This window comes from Pavona decussata, unplaced genomic scaffold (genome assembly GCF_977016875.1).
Source record: "Pavona decussata unplaced genomic scaffold, jaPavDecu1.1 SCAFFOLD_25, whole genome shotgun sequence".
Taxonomy (NCBI): domain Eukaryota; kingdom Metazoa; phylum Cnidaria; class Anthozoa; order Scleractinia; family Agariciidae; genus Pavona; species Pavona decussata.
Window position 1 is genome coordinate 2,746,824 of NW_028145448.1, and position 24,657 is coordinate 2,771,480.

The following is a 24,657-nucleotide window of genomic DNA, read 5'->3' on the forward strand; positions in this document are numbered from 1 at the left end:
AGGGAAGTGTCTGAAAAAATGAAATACACCAGTAGTAAATTAGAATGACTGAAGAAAATGTAAGGCTTTGCTTTATACCTTTTCTAGGGAACAAATTATATTTTTTACTTACTCTGAAAGGTTCTCCAAATGATTACAGATCGGTCTATTCCTCTCACAAATGAAACGTGACTGCGCGAGCTTTCAAGGTCCTCTATCCTCTTAGGCCGGGTTGCAAGCGGTTTGTATTTAACAAGTCTTTTACTCTTGTCTGCCCGACAAAATGTTTTCTCTTTTATTTTCCTTTTTTATTGAAATTATGCATTGTTGATACATTGCAAAACTTGCCACAACCGTGTTTCCGTGACACGACTCGATTGTTAAACAACCGGCCGTTGTCTACGTGCCTTCCAGGTATTCAGCTTAAAGTGCCCCTAACCCTTTAATTTGTTTCCTTTTGGTAGATTTCCATATCTTTCAAGAACGCATTTTCGAAAAATTTTTTGAGAAATATTGAATCCTTTTTTTTTTTTTACGAGCGCTAGAAGTGAAGGCAGTCTTGTCGATATTTTCACCTATCGTTCGCATTAGTCCCCCACTCGGCCAAATATGGAGCGTGACGTAAGAATAGGACATCGTGCAAAAATATCCGAAGATTCGCGGTAATACTTCAATTGTAAACAGAGAAAATGGTTGAAAATGTGTGGTTTTTGGATGCAGCAACTCTCGAAATGTAGAGAAAGGAATCAGCATGCATAAGATTCCTTCTGAATCCTTCTGGTGTCCTTTTCTTACGTCACAGCTAAGAAAATGTCAAATATCGGACGCTTCTCATTGGCTCGTTCCTAATGAGCCCACGAGACAAAAATTTGTCCAGCGGGGCGTAAAGCGCGCAAAGAATTAAAAATTTCAGTAACTTTTTGCGCTCGTAAAATAAAAAGGATTCAATGTTTCTAAAAAAAATTTTCGAAAATGAGTTCTTCACAGATATGAAAATCTACCAAAAGAAAACAAATTGAAGGGTTAGGGGCACTTTAAATGACAATTCTATATTCTCGTGTGTGCAACGAAATTTAGCCAAGCCTCTCCTTGACAAGTCTCTTTTTTTTCAAAGGCTGCTAAAACCGTTGCTAGTTCACCGAGAAATACATGTCGAGGAAAAACTGTCGAGTATGGCGAACTTGTTCGCGTGATTGAACATAAAATATGAACAACAACATTTGGCAAGTTTTCCCTTGACAAATCTCCTTGTTCAAAAATTGACGCGCTACTTTTCGAAAGGAGAAGCCTGTCAAGAAAACCTCGCTTGTGTACAAATTATTTGCACTTAACACACGAAGGAAAACGTTCCAGGAAAGCTTGAATGCCGAGTATACGAGTATACCGTAAACTGCCGCTCATAAGCCCTCGGCTTATACAACTTCGTAAGGGGTTTTAGAAGGGCTTATAAACTGAGAGGCTTATAACCGGAATCGAAAAAAAGGTCCTTTTTGAAACGAGCTATAACAGTGTTGATCGAAATACGTCTTTTCTCAGTGTTGTACAGTAATACTACTGTACATCTAAAGCATTAAAAAGTTACTTTAATGGTATTTTACAATAAAGTTACACGGTAGTTATATAAAGAGTAGATAATAAAAAGGGAGAAATAAACTTATTCTTTCGTAATAATTTTTCCAATTTTCTGTTTGAAGTAGTACAGAGTTCTGTGAAAGTGCGAATCATTCTCAGTAGCTGGGCACAGACCCGTATATAAAATATCAGAAAAAAAATTAATAAAAGCCCCCTTATGTAAATAATCTCAGTTATATAGCGATTATGATCTATAACCCATGGATTTATAAACCCCCAACGTACAGATTTACAACCCATAAGCGTAAAGATTTACAACCCCCAAACGTAATTAAGGATTTATAACCACTGAACGTAAAGAATTATACTCCCCGAACTTAGAGATTTACAACCCCTGAACGTAAGGAGTTACAAACCCCCAACGTAACAAAAACAATCCCCGAACGTGAAGATTTACAACATCGAAACGTAAGGATTTATAACCCCAAGACGTAAGGATTTACAACCCCCAAACGTTAAGATTTACAACTCCCGAACGTAAGGACTTATAACCCCCGAAGGTGACGATTTATAACCTCAGAACTTATGGAAATACAACCCCCGAACGTAAGAATTAACAATCCCCGAACATAAGGATTTACAACCCCCGAACATAACCAATACAACCCCCGAACGTAAGAAATACTACCCCATAACGTAAGAATTTATAACTCCCAGACGTAAGAATTTAACACCCCCGAACGTAAGGATTTCAAACCCCAAAACGAAAGGATGCAACAACCAAACGTAAGGATACAACAACCAAACAAAAAGATACAACCCCCGAACGTAAGGATAAAACCCCCAAACGTAAGGACACAACCCCCAACGAAAGGATACAACCCCCAAACGTAAAAATACAACCACCAAACGTAAGAATACAACACCCGAACGTAAGGATACAACCCCCAAACGTAAGAAATACAACCCCCGAACGTAACGATTTACAACCCACAAACGTAAGGATACAACCCCCAAACATAAGCATTTATAACCCCCGAGAGTAAAGATTTAACATCCCCGCACGTAAAAAATACAACCCCTGAACGTAGGGATTTATAACCCCCGAACGTAAAAATACAACTCCCAAGCGTAAGGATACAACCCCCGGACGTAAGGATACAACCCCCAAACGTAAGGATACAACCCCCATACGGAAGGATACAACCCCCAAACGTAAGGATACGACCACCAAACGTAAGGAGACAACCCCCAAACATAAGGATACAACTCCCAAACATAAGGAACCAACCCCCATATATAAGGATACAATTCCCAAACGTAAGGATACAATCCCCAAACCTAAGGATACAACCCACGAACGTAAGGATACAACCCCCAAACGTAAGGATACAACCCCCATGCGGAAGGATACAACCCCCAAACGTAAGGATACAACCCCCAAACGTAAGGATACAACCCCCAAACGTAAGGATACAACCCCCAAACGTAATGATACAACCCCCAAACGTAAGAAATACAACCCTTAAACGTAAGGATACAACCACCAAACGTAAGGATATAACCCCCGAACGAAAGGATACAAAACCCAAACATAGAAATTTACAACCCCCGAACATAAGCAATACAACCCCCGAACGTAAAAAATACAACCCCATAACGTAAGGATTTATAACCCCCAGACGTAAGGATTTGACACCCCCGAACATAAGGATTTTTAACCCCAAAACAAAAGAATGTAACCCCCAAACGTAATGCTACAACCCCAAAACAAAAAGATACAACCCTCAAATGTAAAGATACAACCCCCGAACGTAAGGATAAAACCCCCAAAGTAAGGACACAACCCCCAAACGTAAAAATACCACCACCAAACGTAAGAATACAACCCCCGAACGTAAGGATAGAACCTCCAAACGTAAGAAATACAACCCCCAAATGTAAGGATACAACACCCAAACATAAGGATTTATAACCCCCGCACGTAACGATTTACAACCCGCGAACTTCAGGATTTATAACCCCCGAACGTAGCGATTTACAACCCACGAACTTCAGGATTTATAACCCCCAAACGTAACGATTTACAACCCACGAACGTAAGGATACAACCCCCAAAAATAAGCATTAATAACCCCCGAACGTAAGGATTTAACACCCCCAAACGTAATCATTTACAACCCCCGAAAGTAAGGATTTATAACCCCCAAGCGTAAGGATACAACCCCCAAACGTAAGGATAAAACCCCCAAACGGCAGGATACAACCCCCAAACATAAGGATACAACTCCCAAATATAAGGAAGCAACCCCCATACGTAAGGAAACAATCCCCAAACGTAAGGATACAACCCCCAAACCTAAGGATACAACCCCCAAACGTAACGATACAACCACCAAACGTAAGAATAAAACCCCCGAACGTAAGGATACAACTCCAAAACGTAAGGATACAACACAGAAACGTAGGAAATACAACCCCCGAAAGTAAGGATACTACCCCAAAACGTAAGAACTACAGCCCCAAACGTAAGGATACAACTCCCAAACATAAAGAAACAACCCCCATACGTAAGGATACAACCCCCAAACGTAAGGATACAACCCCCAAACGTAAGAAATACAACCCTTAAACGTAAGGATACAACCCCCAAACGTAAAGATACAACTCCCAAACATAAAGAAACAACCCCCATACGTAAGGATACAACCCCCAAACGTAAGAAATACAACCCTTAAACGTAAGGATACAACAACCAAACGTAAGGATACAACCAACCACATTTAAGGATATAACCCCCGAACGAAAGGATACCACCCCCAAACAACAAAATTTATAATCCCCAATCGTAAGCATTTACAACCCCCAAATGTAAGGATTTACAACCCCCAAACATAAGCAATACAACCCCCGAACGTAAAAAATACAACCCCATAACGTAAGGATTTATAACCCCCAGACGTAAGGATTTAACACCCCCGAACGTAAGGATTTTTAACCCCAAAACAAAAGGAAGCAACCCCCAAACGTAATTAAACAACCCCAAAACAAAAAGATACAACCCCCAAATGTGAAGACACAACCCCCGAACGTACGGATAAAACCCCCAAACGTAAGGACACAACCCCCAACGTAAGGATACAACCCCCAAACATAAAAATACCACCACCAAACCTAAAAATACAACCCCCGAACGTAAGGATACAACCCCCGAACATAAGGATGCAACACCCAAACATAAGGATTTATAACCCCCGCACGTAGCGATTTACAACCCACGAACTTCAGCATTTATAACCCCCAAACGTAACGATTTACAACCCACGAACGTAAGGATACAACCCCTAAACATAAGCATTTATAACCCCCGAACGTAAGGATTTAACACCCCCAAACGTAGAAAATACAACCCCTAAACTTAGAGATTTATAACCCCCGAACGTAAGAAATACAACCCCCGAACGAAAGGATACAACCCCGAAACATAAAAATTTATAACCCCCAAACGCAAGCATTTACAACCCCCGAAAGTAAGGATTTATAACACCCGATCGTAAGGATAAAACCCCCGAACGTAAGGATAAAACCCCGGAACTTCAGGATACAACCCCCAAACGTAAGGATACAACCAATAAACGTCAAGATTAATAACCCCCAATCATAAGGGTTTCCAACCTACAAACGAAAGGATTTACAACAACCGAACGTAAGGTTTTATAACCCCCAAACCTAACGATACAACCACCAAACGTAGGAATAAAACCAACAAACGTAAGGATACAACTCCAAAGCGTAAGTATACAACCCACAAACATAGGAAATACAATCCCCAGAACGTAAGGATACAACCCCCGAAAGTAAAGATACTAAACCAAAATGTAGCAACTACAACCCCAAAAAGTAAGGATAAAACACCCGAACGTAAGAAAACAACCCCCAAACGTAAAAATATAACCCCCAAACGAAAGGATACAACCTCTGCACGTAAGGATACAACCCCCAAACATAAGGATACAACCCCCAAACGTAAGGTTACAACCCCTCGTAAGGATACAACCCCCCAGACCGTAAGGATACAACCCTCAACCTTAAGGATACAACCTCCCAGACCGTAAGGATACAACCCCCAAACGTAAGGATACAATCCCCAAACGAAAGGATGCAACCCCGAAACGTAAGGATACAATTCCCAAACGTAAGGATACAACCCCCAAAAGTAAGGATACAACCCCCAAACGTAAGGATACAACTCCCAAACTTAAGGATACAACCCCCGAACGTAAAAATACAACCCACAAACTTAAGGATACAACCCCCAAACTTAAGCATACAACCCCTGAACGTAAGGATACAACCCCATAACTTAAAAATACAACCCACGAACGTAAGGATGCAACCCCCAAACGGTCAAAGATCGATGAACAATATATAAATTTGTGCGAGTCTATTCTTCAAAGACCTCGATGAGCGACGCTTGTTGACACAATTTTGACTTTAACCGAATGATCTATAAAGCTATAAGCACTTATAACTTTCCTTCAGCACTGGCAAACCTCGTGGTGAAGACTCCGTTCCCAGCATTGTTCGCTTGTTTATTCAAATCCTCATTCACCGCCAGCGAAGATTCGGCAATCCTTTACGAACTTTTTGGGCAATCCTTTGCGAACCGTTTTCTCCAAAATCGAGATTTTTTCTCGACACACCGAAATTCTATACCCTATACGCGGGGAGTCCTAATGTGCCTCCTCGGGTTTTGGCCGTCTGGGCCAGAACCCTGCGGGGGCAATAAGAAATTGTTTTTATTTCTTTATTTTCGATTTGGTATGATTTGTGTCGCCACGAGATTAGATCGATGACAAATCGATGTCATCTATGACTAATCAATGCAATCAATGACTAATCAATGACTGAAAATGCTGTGGCCTATCGATTGTTCATCGATTACTCATTGATCATCGGCAATTTCTTGTGTGAAAGGGGTATGGATATTTTCTGGAACAACATAATAGGGCCTGGTGCTCTTTCTCAAGCTCCCAAAATGAAATACAGTTCCCCAGTACTAATATGTAAATTATAACAGGTTACTATATATATGGTATTCATTTGTCACAAGTTGATGGCGGTGTAACTATGTTCTTTTTCTTTACTTCCCAGTGAGAGGCTCCAATTATGGAAAACAGAAAAGAGGTAAATAAAACTCTGTTTCTTGTTTCAAAAACCTTTAAGGTCACTATTTATATTGACACTAAGTTTAGGAAATTTAGTAAATTGAACAAAGATTGCTAAAATAATGATGTATACCATACTCACTGACCTTTGTGTTAGATCAAGAGTGTGATTGTGAGGAGAAATTGTTGTAGCCGGGACTTCTATCCCTTTTAACATTTATGACAAAATTTCAGCACCATTTAAAACGACACCCGCATTTCTTGAGGGGATATGGGCATGGTGGGGCTAAAAGCGAAATGAGAAATCGCCTTATATGTTTCAGCAATTGAACCGAATGTTTCAAGACGCTGAGGGAAATTTAATTTAGTTTAAACTGCAAATAAATGCAGAGAAAAGCAACCGTATTAAGAATATCGTCCTAACCTTCTCTCAGAGCCTTTGTTAACTTCTCCTTAATTTAGGGAGTGAAGAGAGGCTCTGCACGGCATACAGTGATTTCGTGCCCCAAAAACGTTAACTGTTTTCGTACCCCCGTAATCGAAACGATCAAACATCCAATCGATCGTACGGTTCAAGGGAAAGGAAAATTTTTCTCACATAGCAGACAAAGCTCTGTTTCAAAGAAAAACAGCCGAGAACTGTGGAAGGAAAGCGCAAATGGCATTAAAGTAAACGTGGTCTCAAAACAAAAGACATCAGTGTGCTACCCTGGTTCCAGAGTCATCTTCTTTCTCCTCGTGGCTCAGTAACGAAGAAAGAAAATCTTTGGAACTAAGGTATCAGTGTAGGTGATTGAGAACACAACGACTTTCGACCACTCCTTAGCAATGGCAGCTTATAAATGGTAATTATCAATGATAAGAAAAAATGGTAAAGGCGTTTTTAAGTGTAACCCTCAGTTTATTTTAAAGTTCATACAATACAAAGTTATGGTCAAATCAAATTTGTGCCATTTTTTTTTTTTCACCATTTAATAAGCTTGACTGCTCTTACTATTCTGTTTCCGGACCAGGTTCACAGAATCCAGTAGCCGAACTGCAATAAATAAATAAATAAATATTTAACTGAATAAAACGGCTTTTGAAACAAAAGGAATTCACAGGGTGGAGGGGGTGAAGGGGGGGGGGGGCTCTTGCGGCCTGGTGTACGTACGGGGGAAAGGGGTTTGGTTGAGCTTCCCCAGTAATTAACTCCGAGAGTATTCAAACTTTAATGGTGAAACTTGGAGAGTAAATATTACGTCCAGGGATGTTTCATATGACATATTTCATCTAAGAACAACTGCGGACTTATAATGAGTTGACAGATGGAGCCCATGGCATGGTAGAGAAATGGCCGAAGAATTAACCGATGACTAAATTCAGATACCCAGATCCTCTATAGCTTGAACAGTTAGGTACCGTTCATTGTACATCCGGAGGGGAATGAATGACTGAGAAAAGTGACCCTAGCCCTAACCCTTTTGAGTTCTTCTACCACTCTAAAGAGGCGGGCCATGACTTTCATTCAAGGAAACGAGTGATCTGACAAAAATAAATATTATTATCAAAGTACGTTATTCTCAGTAATGCAAATCTCCAGGAGGTAAGCTTAGTGACACTTACCTCCTCGTAACTGAACGGCGGGCCCTTAAACGTGATGTGTATTGTGAAATTTCATTTTTTTTATTGGCTTTTCAACATCAATAAACTGGCCCACGTTTTCGAAAATTCTCAAATTTCCCTGCATGGCAGTAAAGTAACATGGAGTAAATGGAACCTAGCTTCGTGTTCTTCTCCACCCAATCGGATAATTAATGAGTGACCTTCTTGAAAATTATTTCCTGCCTGCTAGCGGCCATGAAACTTCTGATAAGTTGCAAATTCATGTTCACGACTTTAGGGCCAGCAAGATCTTACCAGCGACGAGGACGGCAGCACAAGGGCCCACTGGGTACGAGTTTCTTCCCCACTAGTACTCTGTGACAATGTCTGCAATCCGGGATTTTGAATTGCCGAGTGTTGCGAAATAAGTCTGTTTCTTGAAACTGATCACCATATGCATCAAGCTGGACGAAGGAAATAATTAACAAAATGTGATCACGAGATGTAATGTTCAGTTTGTACATTTATTTCACTGATTTAAAGTGTCTAAAATTAGCACTACAGTGCTAAATTCTTCGACACTTTAATAAAGTTATTATAATTTTTTCTAAACGGGTAGAAAGCAGTAAGTCTCTTTCTGAAGTTGAAAACCACCCCTACAAATTCAGCTCCTGGATATTTCGGCCGCAAGGTAGCTTAGAGAGCGCGAATTTAATTTTCAGGTTACGTATTCTGTGGTGCCGTCGTCTTCACTAGTCTTTTAATGCACTGCATGAATGCGACAGGCCAGTGACAGCTCATGATTGTAACAAGTTAACTCAAGCTTGCATTAGAAGAAACTAACAATTAACTAGAAACATGTGACTCGCAAAACCTCGCGAAGCTAGGGCTGGGTGGGCAGTTGATTTGAAGTGAAGAAATGTGCTAGAAAGTATAAATTGTCTCGTTCTTTATGATAGTGAGTGAGAGATAGTGCGCCCTTTGAATAGCCCCACCTTTGTGCAAGTTGTGTGATCACACCCACTCTGTGCGGTGTCATCTCCACAGACTGTGGGAGTGATACACTGTAATTAGCAAGACGTTAGGGATGCACCATTAGAAATGTAAAGGAGAGGGGCAGGAGGGGAGTCCATAAACAGAAAAAAAAATTGTGCAAAACCAAAATGTAAGGAAAAATAATCCTGCATTGCAAAGGAAGCCGAGAAAAAGTTTCCAAGGTTGTGATAAAATCTTGCACCCCTGCTTGTTGGGGAAAAAATAACATACCTTTCCAGAAAGTCCCCCCCCCCCCCCTCCCCTTCACATTTGTAATGGTGCATTCCTGACCAGAAGGTTCTATATATTGCCTTGATCTTCCAAAGCTCTGTTAATTGATCACTGTGGGGAAATAACCAGGAGATTGCCATATTGAGAATACAGGGACGGATTTATATTCAATGATTTGAGAAGTAGTCACTTAATAGAGGGTAAGCATATAACAGGAAGGCAAAGAACAGATACCCTAAAAATGATTAAAGGGGACGTATCACGAAAATTTGATGTCATTTCAAAACCCAGAAATGTTTGTCTGAGAACAGAAACAGAAAATCATTGTATAGTTTTGTAATAAATTATCACCCCAGTACAATAAAACTGTCGATTAGTGCCTCTGGCCAGAGACAGAGTAGGCCGGTATGGATTGAAACTTGAAAAATATTAGGCTAATGTTTTTCAAGTTTTCGTATTTTTGTTTCCAAAATGCGCTAGAACAGAGTACGTGTTGTTCCTGTCAGGAATTGAGTTGATTTCTTTCCTTTCGTTGTTCTAGAATTATTTTGTAGCAAAGTGAAGGTCTTATTTCACCATTTTTAACAAAAGAGGTCAAAAACCCCATGATACTTCCCCTTTAAGTGTTACCCTGCGCAACGGTCTCCCTTTCCCACCAACCCTTCACTCCTAGAAGTGAGCAGCATTATTTAAAATTCTCCTTATAATTTTAATACACTGTCAAGCAGACAGGTAACAAAAATAACCAAAAAATTAATAAGGGATAGTGTTTTGTTCTGACACCAAACTGTCAGGAAAAGCCAACAAAGACATGAATATTATTACTTAGGAGAATTTGCTCTCAGAATTTGGTAGTGAAAGGGTTAGTAAAAGTGTACAATACTTTGCAAATGATATTTAACAGAGATCAGAGTTCTCAGAAGATGGTACACATAGATGCAGCTCATCTCTTCCTTCCCCCTCCCCCGTACCGTCCATTCTAATCATTAATTGAAACTCGGAAAGTACAACATTTGTTATAGTTGCAACTCTTTTATTTGTATAAACGGAATATGTACTGATTACATGTGATTGTTGTTGCTTTGAAGAAGAAAATTTCAGTTGGCAGTATGGGAAGTGATTGTAATAAAGTGATGTAATTTTCTGTTTGTCATGAGTGGTCAGTGAATTGTTGCGAGGCAAGACTAGACGGAATTGAATGGAAAGAAATTACTATATTTCCGTAAACAAATTCCTTTCCCTTGAGTCTCATCTGGTGACTTTTCAGTAACCAAGTTGTTTGACTGGACTCTGAATACAAAATTTTGATATTGACCAAAAAGTACTAAATGACAAAAGTTATATCTTTACATTGAACTACAATTTTGTTGTCACGTACCTGGTAGAAGATGTCAGGATGTAAAGACTAATGTTTATGCTACATGTATACTGGTAACACTAGCTGTACTAAAATGTATGAAATAAATTTTATGCGAAAATGAAACTGTTGAAAGTGGACTTTTGTTATAGTCGCTTACCTTAACAAGAAAAAAAATATCTAGCATTTAGAGAGTGGGTATGTGAGATTTAAAGATCAAGCTGTATTTGTGATACCTTATTCGTACTAATTTTCGTGAGCCTTTAATTTCGCGATTTTCGCGATTTGTAAAAAATCGCGAAATTAAAGACTCGCTAAAATTAGGATACGCGAAAATTAAATACGCGAAATCTAATACACTTCTATAATTTCTTTAATCAATGATTAACTGCGTTTTAAGCTACATGGTAATTGTCAACAGGCTATTTATCTTCTACTTCAGCACTTTCTTCATCCGAATCACTCAATTCTTCTTCTTGTACATGTAGCACTTTCAAAACATCTTTCGTGCAGTCATCGAACTGTGTGCCATAGGTATTTAAAATCATATTTTTACAATTGACTTTTATTTCAAAGTACAATATTGCAGTAGCATTTGATTGATTTCCTGTATTTGCTTGATTTGTCTGATTATCAACGCTATTTCTATTACGTAATTGCAAATCATGATGGTAAATCAATCGTTATTTAAGTGATCATTCCATAAAAAATGGTTTTCTAAGTCTGTCTTTTGTCAATTTTCGCGAAATTAAATGCCCTAAATTTATCATTTTTTGCAAAATCGCGAAAATTAATGCTCGGGAAATATTCGTGTTCCAAATTCGCGAAATTAAGTGCCCGCGAAAATTAGTACGAATAAGGTATATAGGCGGTAGCCTCCCACGCAGTCGTTTTTAGGGGAATCGTATTACCTCCTCCCCACAATAAAATTTATTAACGACAAATTTATTAACCTCGCTGACTGACTCAATCCCAAACATGCAACGTTGTAGCACTGAAATAATCAGGTAATGGCTCCTAAATAAATAGAATTTTAAGTTGAATATATCCATTAGTTAGCGGTTTTTTTTTCTTTCATCTCTTACCTTGGAATCGTCGTCCTCATAAAATGAACGAAACCGTTGCTGCAAATTCAAGGCCGTACTCACAGAAACAAGACAAAACAGGACAAGTGCCACTCGCGGGTTCATCGTGTCTAAAAAAAAGGCCACTTTCATTAAAATCACAAGAGAAATTGAAAACGTTTGCTGCTCTAAAAATTTCTGTTCTCTTGATAGTTACCTGCAAAGGTTCTCTGAGTCGCGGAATGGTCTATTCTGAAAGCACGACCTCTCCTTTTATGCAGAATCACCTTATATTTATTTCACCTTGGCAATATTGTAGCGACGCTTGATGTAACGTATTATTTCCTTTTCATTTGTTCACAATATAATAATGAAACCACAGCCATCCTGTTGGCCGAGTCCAATCTCAATTTTATCTTGCCACACAACGACGGGAAAAAAATAACTGCTAAATTCTAGCACGTTCGAATTGCGATCTTCCCCGGCGCGCGAATAGTTTTGAGAAATCAACTACAACCTTTCTTTGCTCGAGATTTATCTCCCACGACGGCTTCATGCCACAGCTATAGCTATCGTTTTCACGATAACTGTTTCAGCAACACGTAAAATAATATCAATTAACGTTTTATCGGCCAGAAGAAAAAAGTGCAAATCTTCCGGTGGTTCAAAAGGTTGAATCATGTTCATGCATGCATGGACGCTCTTATTTATTTTATTGTATTTTATAAGAACCTTTTCTACAACAACGTTGAGGCTGAGATGAACTAAAATTTAAGAACAAACTACGAACATTACCCAGGCTGAGAGTCAGTTAAGAACATTTTTATTTTGACCAAATGTTTTTAAAATGAACAGTGTAAATATGGATAAAAAAAATGCAGGTAAAACGTCAGTCTATACAGTCCAACTTGACCCGCCTTAAGGCACATATTGCTCTTTGATAGATATCTTGGTCACGTCCACATAGATTTATCAAAATACTACTGACAGATCAGTTAAGAACATCTTAAGATTTTTTTCAGATCAGACTCACTGATTGCCAAAAAATCAAGAACGTTTAGCCTCAACCCCAAAATTAGACGTTTTGATATTAAAAAAAAGGAAGGGAAGTGTCTGAAAAAATGAAATACACCAGTAGTAAATTAAAATGACTGAAGATTTAAAATGTAAGGCTTTGCTTTATACCTTTTCTAGGGAACAAATTATATTTTTTACTTACTCTGAAAGGTTCTCCAAATGATTACAGATCGGTCTATTCCTCTCACAAATGAAACGTGACTGCGCGAGCTTTCAAGGTCCTCTATCCTCTTAGGCCGGGTTGCAAGCGGTTTGTATTCAACAAGTCTTTTACTCTTGTCTGCCCGACAAAATGTTTTCTCTTTTATTTTCCTTTTTTATTGAAATTATGCATTGTTGGCACATTGCAAAACTTGCCACAACCGTGTTTCCGTGACACGACTCGATTGTTAAACAACCGGCCGTTGTCTACGTGCCTTCCTTGTGGTATTCAGCTTAAAGTGCCCCTAACCCTTTAATTTGTTTTCTTTTGGTAGATTTCCATATCTTTCAAGAACGCATTTTCTAAAAAATTTTTGAGAAATATTGAATCCTTTTTTTTTTTTTTACGAGCGCTAGAAGTGAAGGCAGTCTTGTCGATATGTTCACCTATCGTTCGCATTAGTCCCCCACTCGGCCAAATATGGAGCGTGACGTAAGAATAGGACATCGTGCAAAAATATCCGAAGATTCGCGGTAATGCTTCAATTGTAAACAGAGAAAATGGTTGAAAAATGTGTGGTTTTTGGATGCAGCAACTCTCGAAATGTAGAGAAAGGAATCAGCATGCATAAGATTCCTTCTGAATCCTTCTGGTGTCCTTTTCTTACGTCGCAGCTAAGAAAATGTCAAATATCGGACGCTTCTCATTGGCTCGTTCCTAATGAGCCCACGAGACAAAAATTTGTCCAGCTGGGCTTAAAGCGCGCAAAAATTTAAAAATTTCAGTAATTTTTTGTGCTCGTAAAATAAAAAGGATTCAATGTTTCTAAAAAAATTTTTCGAAAATGAGTTCTTCACAGATATGAAAATCTACCAAAAGAAAACAAATTGAAGGGTTAGGGGCACTTTAAATGACAATTCTATATTCTCGTGTGTGCAACGAAATTTAGCCAAGCCTCTCCTTGACAAGTCTCTTTTTTTTCAAAGGCTGCTAAAACCGTTGCTAGTTCACCAAGAAATACATGTCGAGGAAAAACTGTCGAGTATGGCGAACTTGTTGGCGTGATTGAACATAAAATGTGAACAACAACATTTGGCAAGTTTTCCCTTGACAAATCTCCTTGTTCAAAAATTGACGCGCTACTTTTCGAAAGGAGAAGCCTGTCAAGAAAACCTCGCTTGTGTACAAATTATTTGCGCTTGACACACGAAGGAAAACGTTCCAGGAAAGCTTGACAGCCCTTTAAACGAATATACCGTAAACTGCCGCTTATAAGCCCTCGGCTTATACAACTTCGTAAGGGGTTTTAGAAGGGCTTATAAACTGAGAGGCTTATAACCGGAATCGAAAAAAAGGTCCTTTTTGAAACGAGCTATAACAGTGTTGATCGAAATACGTCTTTTCTCAGTGTTGTACAGTAATACTACTGTACATCTAAAGCATTAAAAAGTTACTTTAATCAGTGGTATTTTACAATAAAGTAACACGGTAGTGATATAAAGAGTAGATAATAAAAACGGAGTCATAAACTTATTCTTCCGCAATAATTTTTCTAATTTTCTGTTTGAAGTTGAAGTTCACAGAGTTCTGTGAAAGTGCGGATCATTATCAGTAGCTGGGCACAGACCCGTATATAAAATATCAGAAAAAATTAATAAAAACCCCCTTATATAAATCATCTCACTTATATAGGGATTATGAGTCTATAACCCATGGATTTATAAACCCCGAACGTAAAGATTTACAACCCCTAAACGTAAGGTTTTACAACCCCCGAACGTAAGAAAAACAATCCCCGAACGTAAGGATTTGCAACATCGAAACGTAAGGATTTATAACCCCAAGACGTAAAGATTTACAACCCCTAAACGTAAGGTTTTACAACCCCCGAACGTAAGAAAAACAATCCCCGAACGTAAGGATTTACAACATCGAAACGTAAGGATTTCTAACCCCAAGACGTAAAGATTTACAACCCCCCAACGTAAGGATTTACAACCCCCAAACGTTAAGATTTACAACTCTTGAACGTAAGGACTTATAACCCCCGAACGTAACGATTTATAACCCCAGAACTTAAGGAAACACAACCCCCGAACATAAGCAATACAACCCCAGAACGTAAGGATTTATAACCCCAAAACGTAAGGATTTACAACCCCAAACGTAAGAAACACAACCCCAAACGTAAGGATTTACAACCCCAAACGAAAGGATACAACCCCCAAACGTAAGGATACAACCCCCGAACGTAAAGATACAACCCCCAAATGTAAGGATATAACCCCCGAACGTAAAGATAAAACCCCCGAACGTAAGGACAAAACCCCCCAACGTAGGGATACAACCCCCGAACGTAAGGATACAACACCCAAACGTAAGGAAAGAACCCCCAAACGTAACAAATACAATCCCCAAACGAAAGAATACAACCCCCAAACGTAACGATACAACCCCCAAACGTAAAGATACAACCCCCGAACGCAGGGATACAAACTCTAAACGTAACAAATACAACCCCCAAACGTAAGGATACAACCTCTGCACGTAAGGGTACAACCTCCGATCGTAAGGATACATCCCCCAAACGTAAAGATATAACCCCTAAACGTAAGGATACAACCCCCGAACGTAAGGACAAAACCCCCCAACGTAAGGATACAACCCCCGAACGTAACGATACAACACCCAAACGTAAGGATACAACCCCCAAACGTAAGAAATACAACCATCCAACGTAAAACTAAAACTCCCAAACGTAAGGATACAACCCCCAAACGTAAGGATACAACCTCTGCACGTAAGGGTACAACCTCCGATCGTAAGGATACATCCCCCAAACGTAAGGATATAACCCCTAAACGTAAGGATACAACCCCCGAACGTAAGGACAAAACCCCCCAACGTAGGGATACAACCTCCAAACGTAAGGATACAACCCCCGAACGTAACGATACAACACCCAAACGTAAGGATACAACCCCCAAACGTAAGAAATACAACCATCCAACGTAAAAATAAAACTCCCGAACGTAAGGATACAACCCCCAAACGTAAGGATCCAACCCCCGAAAGTAAGGACACAACCCCCAAACGTAAAGATAAAACCCCCGAACGTAAGGTCACAACCCCCCAACGTAAGGATACAACCCCCAAACGTAAGAATACAACCCCCGAACGTAAGGATACAACACCCAAACGTAAGGATAAAACCCCTAAACGTAAGGATACAACCCCCAAACGTAAGGATACAACCCCCAAACGTAGAGATACAACCCTGGAACGTAAGGATACAACACCCAAACGTAAGGATACAACCCCCAAACGTAAGGATACAACACCAAAACTTAAGGATAGAATTCCTGAACGTAAGAATACAACCTCCAAACAAAAGGATACAACCTCCGAACGTAAGGATACATCCCCCAATGTTAAGGATACAACCCCCGAACGTAAGGATACAACACCCAAACTTAAGGATACAACCTCCTAACGTAAAGATACAACACCCGAACGTAAGGATAAAACCCCCACCGTATCCTTACGTTTGGGGTTGTATCCTTACGTTTGCAAGTTGCATTCGTACGTTTGGGGGTTGTATCCTTAACATTGGGGGATGTATCCTTACGTTCGGAGGTTGTATCCTTTTGTTTGGAGGTTGTATTCTTACGTTCAAGAATTCTATCCTTAAGTTTTGGTGTTGTATCCTTACGTTTGGGGGTTGTATCGTTATGTTCGATGGCTGTATCGTTACGTTTGGAGATTTTATTTCTTACGTTTGGGGGTTTTATCCTTACCTTTGGGGTGTCTATCCTTACGTTCGGGGGTTGTATTCTTACGTTTAGGTGTTGTATCCTTACGTTCGGGGGTTGTATTCTTATGTTTGGGTGTTCTATACTTACGTTTTGGGGTTATATCCTTACGTTCGGGGGTTCTATCCTTACATTTGAGGGTTGTATCCTTACGTTTAGGTGTTGTATCCTTACGTTCGGGGATTGTATCCTTATGTTTGGGGATTGTATCCTTATGTTTGGGGGGTCAATCCTTACGTTCGGGGGTTCTATCCTTCATTCGGGGGTTGTATTATTATGTTCGGGTGTTCGATACTTACGTTTAGGGGTTGTAAATTTACGTTCGCGGATTGTATCCTTACATTTAGGTGTTGTATCCTTACGTTCGGGGGTTGTATCCTTACGTTTGAGGGTTTTATCCTAACGTTTAGGTGTTGTATCCTCACGTTCGGGGATTGTATTATTACGTTGGGGGTTGTATTTCTCACGTTTGCGGGTGGTATTCTTTCGTTTGGGGATTGTATTTCTTACGTTCGGGGGCTGTATCCTTACGCTTGGGGGTTGTATCTTTACGTTCGGGGGTTGAATCTTTACGTTTGGGGGCTGTATCCTTACGTTTGGGTGTTGTATCTTTACGTTCGGGGGCTGTATCCTTACGTTTGGGGGTTGAATCCTTACGTTTGGGGGTGTATCTTTACGTTTGGGGGTTGTATCCTTACGTTTAGGGGCTCTACCCTTACGTTTGAGGGCTGTATCTTTACGTTTGGGTGCTGTAACCTTACGTTTGGAAGTTGTATCCTTACGTTTGGGGGTTGTATCCTTACGTTTGGGGGTTGTATCTCTACGTTTCGGGACTGTATCGTTACGTTTGGGGCTGTATCCTTACGTTTGGGGGTTGTATCCTTACGTTTGGGGGTTGTATCCTTACCATTGGGGGCTGTATCCTTACGTTTGGGGGTTGTATCCTTACGTTTGGGGCATGTATCCCTACGTTTGGGGGCTGTATCTTTACGTTTTGGGGCTGTATCCCTACGTTTGGGAGTTGTATCCTTACGTTTCAGAGTTGTATATTTACGTTCGAGGGTTTTATCCTTACGTTTGGAGGTTGAATCCTTACGTTAAGGGGTTGTATCCTTACGTTTGGGAATTGAATCCTAACGTTTAAGGGTTGTATCCCTACATTTTGGAGTTGCATCTTTACGTTTGGGAGTTGTATCCTTACGTTGAAGGGTTGTATCCTTACGTTTGGGGGTTGTATTTCTTACGTCTGGGGGTTGTATCCTTACGTTTTGGGGGTTGTATCCCTACGTTTGGGGGTTGGATGCTTACGTTTGGGGATGTTAACCTTTTGTTTTTAATTTTTTATTTCTTATGATTGAAGGTTGTATGCTTACGTTCGGGAGTTGTATACTTACGTTCAGGGGTTGTATCTTTACGTTCAGGGATTGTATCCTAACGTTTTAGGTTGAATTTCTTACGTTTGTCGGTTGTATCCTTACTTTTTACCATTGTATCTATAGGTTTAAGGGTTGTATCCTTACGTTTAGGGGTTGTATCGTTTTGGAGGGGAATGTATTTCTTACGTTTTGGAGTTGTATCCTTACGTTTGGGGTTATATCCTTACGTTCGGAGGTTGTATCCTTACGTTTGGGGTTGTATTTCTTACGTTTGCAGGTTGTATTCTTTCGTTTGGGGATTGTATTTCTTACGTTCGGGGGCTGTATCCTTACGTTTGGGGGCTGTATTCTTACGTTTGGGGGATGTATCTTTCGTTTGCGAGCTGTATCCTTACGTTTGGGAGCTGTATCCTTACGTTTGGCGGATGTATCTTTACGTTTGGGAGCTGTATCCTTACGTTTGGGGGTTGTATTCTAACTTTCGGGGGCTGTATCCTTACGTTTGGGGGTTGTATCTTTACGTTTGGGGGTTGTATCCTTACGTTCGTTGGTTGTATTTCTATGTTCGGGGTTGTCTCCTTACGTTCAGGGGTTGTATCCTTACTTTTGGGGGCTGTATCTTTACGTTTGGGGATTGTATCCTTACGTTCGTTGGTTGTATCTCTATGTTTGGGGTTGTATCTTTACGTTTGCGGGTTGTATCCTTACGTTTGGGGGTTTTATCCTTACGTTTGGGGGTTGTATCCTTACGTTCGGGGGTTGTATCCTATCGTTTGGGGGTTTTATCCTGACGTTTATGGGTTGTATCCTTACGTTTGGGGGTTGTATCCTAACTTTGGGGGGCTGTATCCTTACGTTTGGGGGTTGTTTCATCCGTTGGGGGGTTGTATCCTTACCTTCGTTAGTTGTATTTCTATGTTCGGGGTTGTCTTCTTACGTTCAGGGGTTGTATCCTTACTTTTGGGGGCTGTATCATTACGTTTGGGGGATGTATCTTTACGTTTGGGAGCTGTATCCTTACGTTTGGGGGTTGTATTCTAACGTTCGGGGGCTGTATCCTTACGTTTGGGGGTTGTTTCTTACGTTTGGGGGTTGTATCCTTACGTTCGTTGGTTGTATTTTTTATGATCGGGGTTGTCTCCTTACGTTCAGGGGTTGTATCCTTACTTTTGGGGATTGTATCCTTACGTTCGTTGGTTGTATCTCTATGTTTGGGGTTGTATCTTTACGTTTGCGGGTTGTATCTTTAAGTTTGGGGGTTTTATCCTTAAGTCTGGGGGTTGTATCCTTACGTTCGGGGGTTGTATCCTTACGTTTGGGGGCAGTATCTTTACGTTTGGGGACGGTATCATTACGTTCGTGGGGTTGTATCCTTACGTTTGGGGGTTGTATCTTTACGTTTGGGGATTGTATCCTTACGTTCGTTGGTTTTATCTTTATGTTCGGGGTTGTATCCTTACGTTTGCGGGTTGTACCCTTACGTTTGGGGGTTGTATCCTTAAAGGCCCACCTTCACCCAAGAGTCACTGCGGTCGTTTGTTTTTGTTTTGAAATGCTGTATTGTCCAAACGCGTGATCTTATTGGCTGTACGAACTCAAGCTGTTCATGCGGGTCTCCTCTACGACTTGTGCTGGAGGGAAAGAATATTCGTGATCGCTTATTGCTTTCTCACTCGACTCCTGCTTAAATAAAATGGGGGGGTTTTCATATATGAAAACTGTTCCTCGGCGTGCAATACATCTTGGGTGAATGTGAGCCTTTAAGTTTGGGGGTTGTATCCTTACGTTCGGGGGTTGTATCCTTACGTCTGGAGGTTGTATCCTTACGTTTGGGGGTTTTAACCTAATGTTTATGGGTTGGATCCTTACGTTTGGGGGCTGTATCCTTACGTTTGGGGGTTGTATCCTTACGTTCGGTGGTTGTATCCTTACGTTTAGGGGATGTATCTTTACGTTTTGGAGCTGTATCCTTACGTTTGGGGGTTGTTTCTTACGTTTGGGGGTTGTATCCTTACGTTTGTTGGTTGTATTTCTATGTTCGGGGTTGTCTCCTTACGTTCAGGGGTTGTATCCTTACGTTTGGGGGCTGTATCCTTACGTTTGGGGGATGTATCTTTACGTTTGGGAGCTGTACCCTTACGTTTGGGGGTTGTCTCCTTACGTTCAGGGGTTGTATCCTTACTTTTGGGGGCTGTATCTTTACGTTTGGGGGTTGTATCCTTACGTTCGTTGGTTGTATTTCTATGTTTGGGGTTGTATCTTTACGTTTGCGGGTTGTATCCTTACGTTTGGCGGTTTTATTCTTAAGTTTGGGGGTTTTATCCTGACGTTTATGGGTTGTATCCTTACGTTTGGGGGTTGTATCCTTACGTTCGGGGGTTGTATCCTTACGTTTGGGGGTTATATCCTTACGTTTGGAGGTTGTATCCTCAAGTTCGGGGGTTGTATCCTTACGTTTGGGGGCTGTATCTTTACTTTTGGGAACGGTATCTTTACGTTCGGGGGGTTGTATCGTTACGTTTGGGGGTTGTATCTTTACGTTTGGGGGTTGTATCCTTACGTTCGTTGGTTGTATTTCTATGTTTGGGGTTGTATCTTTACGTTTGCGGGTTGTATCCTTACGTTTGGCGGTTTTATTCTTAAGATTGGGGGTTTTATCCTGACGTTTATGGGTTTTATCCTTACGTTTGGGGGTTGTATCCTTACGTTCGGGGGTTGTATCCTTACGTTTGGGGGTTATATCCGTACGTTTGGAGGTTGTATCCTCAAGTTCGGGGGTTGTATCCTTACGTTTGGGGGCTATATCTTTACTTTTGGGAACGGTATCTTTACGTTCGGGGGATTGTATCCTTACGTTTGGGGGTTGTATCTTTACGTTTGGGGGTTGTATCCTTACGTTCGTTGGTTTTATCTTTATGTTCGGAGTTGTATCCTTACGTTTGCCGGTTGTATCCTTACGTTCGGGGGTTGTATCCTTACGTCTGGAGGTTGTATCCTTACGTTTGGGGGTTTTAACCTAATGTTTATGGGTTGGATCCTTACGTTTGGGGGCTGTATCCTTACGTTTGGGGGTTTTATCCTTACGTTCGGTGGTTGTATCCTTACGTTTGGGGGATGTATCTTTACGTTTTGGAGCTGTATCCTTACGTTTGGGGGTTGTTTCTTACGTTTGGGGGTTGTATCCTTACGTTTGTTGGTTGTATTTCTATGTTCGGGGTTGTCTCTTTACGTTCAGGGGTTGTATCCTTACGTTTGGGGGCTGTATCCTTACGTTTGGGGGATGTATCTTTACGTTTGGGAGCTGTACCCTTACGTTTGGGGGTTGTCTCCTTACGTTCAGGGGTTGTATCCTTACTTTTGGGGGCTGTATCTTTACGTTTGGGGGTTGTATCCTTACGTTCGTTGGTTGTATTTCTATGTTTGGGGTTGTATCTTTACGTTTGCGGGCTGTATCTTTACTTTTGGGAACGGTATCTTTACGTTCGGGGGGTTGTATCGTTACGTTTGGGGGTTGTATCCTTACGTTCGTTGGTTGTATTTCTATGTTTGGGGTTGTATCTTTACGTTTGCGGGTGGTATCCTTACGTTTGGCGGTTTTATTCTTAAGTTTGGGGGTTTTATCCTGACGTTTATGGGTTGTATCCCTACGTTTGGGGGTTGTATCCTTACGTTCGGGGGTTGTATCCTTACGTTTGGGGGTTATATCCGTACGTTTGGAGGTTGTATCCTCAAGTTCGGGGGTTGTATCCTTACGTTTGGGGGCAGTATCTTTACTTTTGGGAACGGTATCTTTACGTTCGGGGGGTTGTATCCTTACGTTTGGGGGTTGTATCTTTACGTTCGGGGGTTGTATCCTTACGTTCGTTGGTTTTATCTTTATGTTCGGGGTTGTATCCTTACGTTTGCGGGTTGTATCCTTACGTTTGGGGGTTGTATCCTTAAAGGCCCACCTTCACCCAAGAGTCATTGCGGTCGTTTGTTTTTGTTTTGAAATGCTGTATTGTCCAATCGCGTTATCTTCTTGGCTGTACGAACTCAAGCTGTTCATGCAGGTTTCCTCTACGACTCGTGCTGGAGGGAAAGAATATTCGTGATCGCTTATTGCTTTCTCCCTTAACTCCCGCTCAAATAAAATGGGGAGGTTTTCATATATGAAAACTGTTCCTCGGCGCGCAATACATTTTGGGTGAATGTGAGCCTTTAAATTTGGGGGTTGTATCCTTACGTTCGGGGGTTGTATCCTTACGTCTGGAGGTTGTATCCTTACGTTTGGGGGTTTTAACCTAATGTTTATGGGTTGGATCCTTACGTTTGGGGGCTGTATCCTTACGTTTGGGGGTTGTATCCTTACGTTCGGTGGTTGTATCCTTACGTTTGGGGGTTGTATCCTTACGTCTGGAGGTTGTATTTTTACGTTCGGGGGTTGTATCCTTACGTTGGGAGTTCTTTCTCTACGTTTGGGGGTAGTATCTTCACGTTTCGGGGTTGTACCCTCATGTTCGGGGGTTGTATCCTTACGTTTGGGGGTAGTATCTTTACGTTCTGGGGTTGTATTCTTACGTTTGGGGATTCTATCCTTATGTTTGGGAGTTGTTTTCTTATCTTTTTGGGGTTGTATATTTACGTTCGGGGGTTATAAATTCTCACGTTTGGGGGTTTTATCTTTATGTTCGGGAGGTTTGAATCCTTTCGTTCGGGGGTCGTATCTTTGCGTTTGGGGGTTGTATTTCTTACGTTTTGGGGTTGAATCCTTACGTTTTGGGGGTTGTATCCTTACGTTTGGGGGTTGTATTTCTTACGTTTTGGGGTTGAATCCTTACGTTTGGGGGTTGTATCCTTACGTTTGGGGGTTGTATTTCTTACGTTTTGGGGTGAATCCTTACGTTTTCAGAGTTGTATACTTACGTTCGCGAGTTGTATCCTTACGTTTGGGGTTTGGATCCTTACGTTCGGAGGTTATAAATCCTTACTTTTGGGGGTTGTATTTCTTACGTTCGGGGGTTATAAATCCTTACGTTTGGGGGTTGTATCCTTACGTTCTGGGGTTGTATTTTTTACGTTGGGGGGTTGTAAATCCTTACGTTTGGGGTTTTTATTTCTTAAGTTTGAGGGTTGTAAATTTTTACGTTTGGGGGTTGTATTTCTTACGTTTGGGGGTTTTAAATCCTTACGTTCGGGAGTTGTTAATCCTTACATTTAGGAAATGGTAAAACCTTATGTTTGGGGTTTAAAATCTCTTACTTTGGGGGCTTATAAATCCATGGGTTATAGATTATAGTCGCTATATAAGTGAAACGATTGACATAAGGGGTGTTTTATTAATTTTTTGTTTTATTTTATATAAGGGTTTGTGCCCACTGCGAAACAGGGAACGCTAGAGGGGGCTTATAATCATGTATTTTTGGGTCTACAGGTAGATGAGCTTATAACCTGAGGGGGGGGGGGGGGGGTGGTTGGCTTACAAGCGGCAGTTTACGGTATATACATTATCAATAAAGGATAACTCATAACGGAAATCTTGTTCATCCTATTTACGCACGAATACGTAAGAATTGTCGAAAACAATTGTCAAGGAAAACTTCCTCGTGTTAGCAATATTTTGTCACTAGGGAAACGATCAGGGAAGCAAACGCAGTCAATGTTAAATCAAACTACAAATCCCTTTAGCATAAATCATCACGAGAAACTTTTTCAACTTTTACACATGTACAGCCGGGTATAAGAAATTGTCAATAAACTTGTGAGGGAAAACTTAATCGCGTAGAACTTTCTGTTGTTTTTCCTTGTTAGCCAATGTTTCTTGACTTTTAATTGGATTGATCTTTTTTTCTTGTTTTTGTTTGTGGAGAACGAAAGGATGAAACCACTCTCGCCCTGCAGGAGCGGCCCAATACAAGTTAATTTGCATGGCACGAAAGTGAGTTGCTCTATTTTGCTATCTTCACGTCGTTTAGAACGATTTGAGGACTTTTCTAGGCTGCTCTTTTCAAGGTCCAGAAGAAAATTCGAAAGAGGAACGGGCTGCAAAAAGTCTAAGCCTTTAATGGAACTTTTGATAAATCAATGACCTCTTTTCCTTAATCGTGCAGAGTTTAATGCGACTGCTATGTTAATGATAACAAAATTGCAAAACCACTTAAAACAACTTAAAACGATATTGTTGATTTGGTAGGGGCAGAATAATAATAATAATAATAATAATAATAATAATAATAATAATAAAAAATAATAATAATAATAATAATAATAATGTATGGGGC

At 40.6% G+C, this 24,657-nt stretch overlaps 1 long non-coding RNA gene across 1 annotated transcript; it reads right to left on the reverse strand.

Annotated features, from left to right (window-relative positions):
• Positions 1-7,599: 7,599 nt before the first annotated feature.
• LOC146485803 (uncharacterized) lies at positions 7,600-12,483 on the reverse strand. The gene is made up of 4 exons (XR_014863357.1): positions 12,208-12,483; positions 12,012-12,121; positions 8,619-8,767; positions 7,600-7,755 (listed from the first exon to the last, which is right to left on the reverse strand). It is a non-coding gene; the product is annotated as an uncharacterized LOC146485803 (long non-coding RNA).
• Positions 12,484-24,657: the final 12,174 nt, after the last annotated feature.